The 8,422-nt window shown below is 31.8% G+C and overlaps 1 pseudogene; it reads right to left on the bottom strand.

The window, feature by feature from the left end:
- Positions 1-233: 233 nt before the first annotated feature.
- Positions 234-4,608, bottom strand: LOC120176147 (annotated as a pseudogene).
- Between the last annotated feature and the right edge of the window lie 3,814 nt (positions 4,609-8,422).

Genomic DNA, 8,422 nt, shown 5'->3' with positions numbered 1-8,422 from the left:
ATCTATGGTGCGTTGAAAGCTTAAAGTTTTAAGGGAAACAACTTGCATTTGGAGGCCATTTGTAGTTTGCACTAGGGCTGAATATGTTCATAGAGGAATATATCAAACACATGTAATACATAAGTCTCCAAAATGAATTGAAGAACCATCATTTTTACTATTGAAATCAATGCAATGCTGTCTGAATTATGAACTATGATCTCTTATATTCTGCAATCAAATTACCATCTGTAAAAAGATATGTTCTATCATATACAAGAAGAGCGGAGGAAAGAAAATGATGAAATAGAAAGACGTGTAAATATCCGCACCCGGTCTGCAAGGTATCCTCCATTTTTCAGCATCAACCATGACGCTTTCCGGCCAAAATGAGCAATGCCATGCAAGTTGAGTGCAGATCTCGATAGTAATAAAATTATCTCATACCAGGTAGACCATCCCAACCTCTAGTGTAGATGCGTAAGGAATGCTCAGGGCATAAGTTGGTCCTCTAGAATTTCTTCTTAAGAAATCATACCCCAAATTTATCACAATTTTCTTCATCAAACTTGATCCTTCTTTGCTCTAACATATGAATGGCCAAGAATGAATGCTATTCCAGCCTCCCTTGCTTCCATCAGTTCCCGCAATTCCTCCTTTGTGTCATTGTCAATCTGCGGACTTTCCGGGACAACGAACCTCACTCTCCTCAACCTTTCAGGAGACTTTGTCATCTGTAACTCTGAAGTGCATACAATTTCAGATGAATCCTCATCACCATCTTCATGCATTCTTACACTAAATTTGATGATGATGTCCCGATGACTGTCATTTTTTCGTCATTTTCTGAGTCTATGGTCGGAATAGTACATTCTGGTCTCTCTGATCTGATAAATTCAGCAATGCTACAAATAAGATCTTTCTCGAACTCTAGATCATCTTTGTGAATGTCTCGATATCCATAACGTGTTATACATCGATAGAGCCGGTATTCCTTCGGACCTACTTTTCCTACTAGAAACCTTTCCTCAGGACTCACATGTGGAACCGGAACCGATTAAATGCAAAGAAACACCACAACTTGGTGGAATGCAGGGAGGTTGGTGATAAAATGAGAAAAAATAGCTGGAATTCCAGAAACAAGCTCGGTATGTATAAGCCCGATGCGTCGGACCCGAACAATACCAAGAGTCGGACCTAAAGCAAGGAGCCAATTGATAGAGACCTTATTCTGAAAATCAAACACATACTTCTTGAGTGTGCCATATTGCCAAACATACATTATGGCTGAAAACATTAAAGCAAGTGCAATGGGAACCCAAGCCCCTTCAAGGAACTTGATAAGAGATGCTGAGAAATACAGTGCTTCGATGGAGCCAAAGAAGAATATAAACAATATCGCTAAGAAAACACTTTTATGCCAGCACAAGACAATAACCAGAGACATTAAACATGTTGTAACCAGCATAACTGTTATAACGGACAATATCGCTAAGAAAACACTTTTATGCCAGCACAAGACAATAACCAGAGACATTAAACATGTTGTAACAAGACAATATCCGTGGAAGATGATACTGATGCGTTTCCCATCCGTTTCGTGTCTCGAAAACCGACAGTCACCGCCAAGTATAACAGCATTAAAGTCCAGTTGATCTCTGGGATGTAAATCTGGCCGTGGATTTTGGATGAAGTGTGGATGATTTTGACCCTTGGGAAACAACCCAAAGCAGAGCATTGTTTGATGATTGAGAATGTTCCAGTAATAATGGCTTGACTCCCCACAACTGCTGCAAATATAGCTATAACCAGAACCGGCCATCTAATTTTCTCTGGTACAGAAACATAGAACCCGATGCGGTAGTCAGTTTCGAGAATATGATGCCTTGAAAGATAAGAAGCTTGTCCCATATATGCAAGGATTAGAGATGGATAAACAACGAAGGTGAAAGCAATCTGCAGGAAAGTTCGAATAAGTTAGGGAAACAACCACCAAAATCAGCATTTATGAAACTAAAACATGGAAACGTCGCATAAGTTACCTTGATAGACAACTGTGAAAAGTGTCCAAGATCGGCAAACATGGCTTCAGAGCCTGAAACAATAAGATCAACATTAGAACCTATGTACGACAACCAAGCTCGAGACATGTTGGATATGTGTGTGTACTCATATCGAAGCTCACATTCGGAGATGCAGTTTTCATACAATTTTGTACCTGTTATACAGAGGAGGATCCCACCAAGCGACATCCAACTGCCCTTTGGGTCTTCTTCAAGAACTTGTACATGTAATACGGGGAGAGAGCTTTGTAAACATGGGGATTCCAATGAAAAATATTGTACACCCCGATGGCACTGATGCATAAAAGCCATGTTACCACCACTGGTGCAAATAAGAACCCTACTCGATGTGTCCCGTAATGTTGTAGGGCAAATAAAAATATCAGAATGGCACAAGCTGCTGGGATTTCAACATCTGCAGAATCATATAAACTCTGAGGAAACAGAATATTAAAGCACATAAGCAATATTTTGAGTTTGAGCTTTTGAAATAAATTACATTAAACCTGACATCAACTTGTTAGGATATTTTATTAAAATTATGATTCCATGACAGGAAGCTCAAACGAGTACGTCAGCCATAAAAGAAAATTCTAGCAAGCAAAGGATGTAAGGAGACAGATGAAATCCCACTTGTAAAAAGAGTAAGCCAATTTCAAAAAGGAATTAAACATGATAAAGAGGAATATAATGAGAACAATATTATCCAATTACAGTGAAATTTTGGGAAATCAAAGTGTTCGTATATCACTCGAAAGTAAGATGATTTGACCACATTTTAAGTGGCGGCAGTCAATATTTCAACCGAGTCACTCTTTCATATTCATGACGAGATATGTATGAGATAAATGTTAAGCATAAATACTTTTCAAAATACTCGAAGAAAATACCAAAATACATTAGAAAGTGCTTCATGTTAAATCTCTTATGCGGAAATTTCAGCCATGGTTTTCAGGTTGACTATACCTAAAAAGGAAGTCCTGCATAATAGGGTGATGAATGAAATCCATACATACATATATATACACACACACACACACGAATATTGATGTAAAAATTAAAATACTAGATATGATTTGAATCGAATTAACTAACATATGTAGTTTTGTTTATCCCGACTCTTTTTCTTTACCAAACATACCTTTTTTCTGGCCTTATAACGACAGATTAACATATGAAAATTGACAATTTTCCATAATAATTTTCTGATTTATAAAATTTAAACTTCTTTTCTTAACCACATGTTTCACCTTCTATTTACAAACAAAAAGCTAATCAACTTGGCTTTCCACATTATGTATTTAAGCATAATTTATTAAGTTTGATGGTGAATGGAGTTTTGTTAAAGCAAGGAAACTTATGAGGGACCCCACTTTAATGCAAGACACTTATCGCAATTTTGATAACCAGTTAATCATCCTTGTGTGCACACATCAAACAAAATACGGACTTGGATGAGAATTAGGCTTCTAATTTAAGGACTTACATCGATGTTGTTCCTTGGACGTGGAAAGCTCCAGACCTGAAACGGCTGAAAAAACTGCAGAAACCCAGAAATTTCCAAGTTAAGTATAAACCCAGATTTTATCTTTAAAAATATACCAGGAAAAATGAATGAAAACCCAAATTTTATGTTTGAAAATGTACCAGAAATTGCAGGTGTGAGAACCCCATCTCCAATGACCATGCAAGTCCCAATCAAAGCCAATACAAGCAAAAGCCTCTGCAATATTTTGTGTTTCTCTAAAGCTGATTTCAAACTTGAACCCAAAAGACTCCGATTATTTGAAGCCACCCCATCTATTTGTACTCTGATAATTCCTCATCTGCAAGCTGACAATTGGGCAAAGAACAGACCCTAGGATGCCTGCAGAGCAATGAATATAAAGCAAAGGTTATCTGCTCTAAGCACAATAAATACATATTTCAGTAATGGCATCAATGTCAATGTCCAGAACACAAATGATAAAACCCCAAAAATCTCTTCATTTGTATCAGAGTGATGAATATCCTCAGCGAAAGCACTTTTGTATACATATAAAGGAGAAGTACTCAAATCTCCATAAACAACACCTAAACTCTGGTAAGCTAAACTCAACACTGTCTTCCATGATTCCTTCTTCTGCAAGAACAACAACAAAAATCAATGAAAAAAAAGAGACTTTGAAGAGAGTAACAATTCAAAAGAACTAATCTTTACCACTTATCTTACCTTGATTGGACTCTTGGGGGTAACACTTTCACCTTCAAGATCCATCATAAACTGCTATAGCATCACTCAAAACCCATTTTTTTTCTAAGTAAACCAAAATTAGAGACTACCCAGTTCTTACAAGTTCAACAAAAACACCTTGAATGCTATATATAGATCATAAGCAGGTGAAGAAGAAGGCAATGTAGATTGGTACTGAAAACAAGGAAAGGTGATTGGATTTAGAGCTATAAGAATAAAAGAATATTACGGGCTCTAGTTTTATTCACAGAGAGCAAAATAAGATGGACAGGGAAGACAAAATAAGTGGTGGTTTTTGAAGATTACAAAATTGGGTTGCCTTTTGAAGTTTCCTTGTAGACAGGGCCGGCTCTGGGCAGGGGCGAGAGGGCACCCGCCCAGGGTCTATAATTTTAATTTATATTAATTTATTATATTTTAATAAATTAAATTAAAAATATGATCCATAAATATTAATATATTATTTTCTTAATTAATATAAGAGAGTTTATAAACTTATTTTTTATTGATTTATTTTTCTCATCATAATGTTAAAAATTATATTAATATATTAAATTAAAAGCATGACCCATAAATATTAATAAACTAAATTACAAGTAGAGCCCATAAACTTATTTCTTATTGATTTACTGTTCTCATCATAACGTTATGTTAATTTTGAAAACTATTGAAATAAGGGGTTTGAAGCTAGTATAGATATTGCTAAAAGTCTTGCATTAGATATGAACATAGAGCCAATTTTTTCGACTAAGCGTCGTATTTTTAGGAAAAAAAACAATTTGATGAGAATGACCATGATGAAGAAATGCAATCAGCAGATGAGTCTTTTAAAATTAATTATTTTGTTGATGTTAATATGGCGGTTGATTCTTTGAAAGATTGATTTGAGCAAGTTAAAGATTTTTGAAAATTATTTTGAATTTTTAATTGATTCTACAAGGTTGAAGTCATTGGATGACAATAAATTAAAAGAATATTGTAATAATTTTAAGATTATTTTTTCTCATAATAATTTGTCGGATGTTGATGAAGATGATTTTTTTTTCCTGAAATGAAAGTGTTGCAATTGACTTTGTCAAATGTATTCATGTCAGCGCTTGAAGTTCTTGAGTTTGTTAAAGCTAGAGATTGTTATTCTCATGTTTCAATTGCTTATCGAATCTTATTAACAATGTCGGTAACGGTAGCATCCGCGGAAAAAAAGTTTTTCAAAGCTGGAATTATTGAAGAGTTACTTGAGGTCAACAATGTCACAAGAAATATTGAATGAGCTAGTTATGTTATATATTGAGAAAAATATGTTGGAAAGTATTGATGTTGACACTATCATCAATAATTTTGCATCAAGAAATGCTCGAAGGCAATATTTTTTATAAGTATTTATATGCTTAAATATGTTTTTGACATTTTTGATATTGTAATGAATTAATAATTATTTAATTTAATAAAAAATTAATTAAAATTTTACATTGCATATTTTTTAATATTCCTTTAAATTATGGCCCATTTTTTAAATTTTGTCCCGGGTCAAGAAAAAGTCAGAACCGGCCTTTCTTGTAGCTGTTTTTGAGATTCTAGAGTGCCTAGAGTTTGCTAATGCTATAATTTTTCATCCCCACTTATTAATTTTTTTGAGAAAAACAGAAGGAAAAGCTTTCTCAAAGTTTTTTTTTGTTTGTTTAGAAAACGAAGTGCCTTTATAAACTGGGCACTGGGCTTTCACCAACTGAAATTTGATTTTTTTCCTTTTTATGAAGCCCAACAGTGTACACCCACTGAAAAATCTCCTCCTTGAAGTTTTTAATATTGTTTTTTTGATATATTTGATTTACTGCTGATTTACTCTCAGAAATGGGAACATCAGATTTCTGGGTAGCATAAAATTATGCAGCATACATTTATCTTTACAATAATAAGATATTTAAAAAGTTTTAAAGTTCTGATTTATTTAACTCAAACCAATCATATAATGTAATTAGGTGTGAGTAAAATTCGATTCAAAAAATCGTATTTTCTTTTTAATTTTGTGTTATTCGAGTCAACTTGAATTAAAAATTCGGTTTTCGAGTTCAATTCGAGTTAAAATTTTGAATTTTCCAGTTACTAAAAAAAATTGACTAAGTATTTTGATAATTTTACGATTTAGTCTCTGATTTCATTATTTCTTCAATTCTTCCTTCATTTATGTCCTTTATTTTTTACCAAATTTGAATCACATGCTCCTAAACTATAGTATAATACATGTGTACTTTCAATTCCTCTTTTCGATAACAATTTTTTTTCAATTTAATCCTTCAATTTTTCATAATCTCCTTATTTTTTCAATTCGTCATTTATTTTAAGTTTATTTTTTTACCAAATTTGAGTCACATGCTCCTAAACCATAGTAGAATATATTTGTAATTTAAATTCTTCTTTCCGATAATTTTTTTTTTATTTTTCAATTTAGTCCGTCAATTTTTCATAATCTCCTTATTCATTGAATTTGTGATTTATTTTAAGTCAATTTTTTACTAAATTTAAAGTACATGGTCATATACCATAATAAAATACCTATGTAACTTCAATTGTTATTTTTTTCTAAAGATGCACTCTATTTTTTATTTAGTCCTTTAACTTTGTATTTTACTCAATTTGGTATTTTAACTACAATTGTTTGTAAATTCTTTCTTCTCATCAATTCCTTGACTCATTTATATTCTCATCAATATTTTACCCTCAAATTACTTTCTTTAAAATATAATATTATGAATATATTCCATAATTTTAGATCGTATTTAATATATTAAATAACAATATAATATGAAAGAATATGTATATATATATATATTATGGTTAGATAAAGTCAAAAAATTATAACAAATCATTGCCATAATACTATAAATAATTATAATCAAATTAGTATATAAACTCGAATAACTCGACTCGAATTTTTTAAACTTAATTCGACTCGAAAAAATTTCAAGTTAAGTTCGAATTGTAAAATATGACTCGTCAACTCGAATAACTCAAAAAATTTTTAATCAACTCGGCTCGATCGAATACTCACCCCTAAACATAATAAATTACATCAATTAGGTAAGATTTAAACGTTACAACTACAAGTCCGCAACTTCCTTCGTAATATTTATAAAATGGGATTATTTTCGAAGTTCCATGCCAGTTTAATGAAAGAAAAAGAAAAGGAAACATTCCATTAATCGTTCAACAGGCCTCCCATTCTCTCTCTCATAGGATCCTGTTACTTAGTGTCAAAAGAAAAGTTTTACACCCATTTAAAATCTTTGGATAACATAAATCAGAGGTTAAAATTAACATTAGAAAACGAAAATATATTCACTAGAAAAAAATCAATGAATTAATCTCAAAATTTGATTTCCTCTCATATAACCATCCTAAAATAGTATAAATTTTTTAATTTTACGATATATATATATGTATATATATTTGTTCCAACCAGTTCGCTTTTTTTTTGTATGAAACATTTTGATTATTTTGACAATCATTTTAACTATTGTTGGAAATAAAGATAATTGTGAGTTGTTATCGGGTCATAACACGTAACATATAATTTTTGGAAGTTACTGTATCAGTTAATAGTAATGAACAATAACCACGTTTTAACAAAAAAATTCAGAATGCTTTGAGGGAACCGATTCCCTGCTACAGGGGTATCGATACTCCCACTGTTCACTGTTCACTGTTCACGGGTACTGTTCATTGTTCATTATTCATAAAAAATCTTTTGAATTAAATTTGTTATAAAGAAACATAATTTGTATGATATGATATTTTTATAATATTAGTTATCATTTTAAGAAAATCAATTTTAAATCGCTTATAAAATTGGGAATGGTTTTAGAAATTTGGGTGACATCTATAATTTTTATATGTATAATTATACGGGTTATGGGTGTTATATATATATATATATATATATATATAAACGTGGAGTTGAAATAAGATAATAAAAAAGTACAAGGACTATGTAAAATAATAGAAAGTATGTGGACTAAAATATATAAATTAGTAAATTAAATTAAGGGATAAAAATAAAGATAAAAATAAACTATAGGGACCACTATGTACATTTACCACCTAAAACAAGGAAAATATCACAATCGCCAAAAATGATAAGGACTAACAT

This window comes from Hibiscus syriacus, unplaced genomic scaffold, assembly GCF_006381635.1.
Source record: "Hibiscus syriacus cultivar Baekdansim isolate YM2019G1 unplaced genomic scaffold, ASM638163v2 tig00112230_pilon, whole genome shotgun sequence".
NCBI lineage: Eukaryota > Viridiplantae > Streptophyta > Magnoliopsida > Malvales > Malvaceae > Hibiscus > Hibiscus syriacus.
This window is presented reverse-complemented; position numbering and strand designations above follow the sequence as displayed.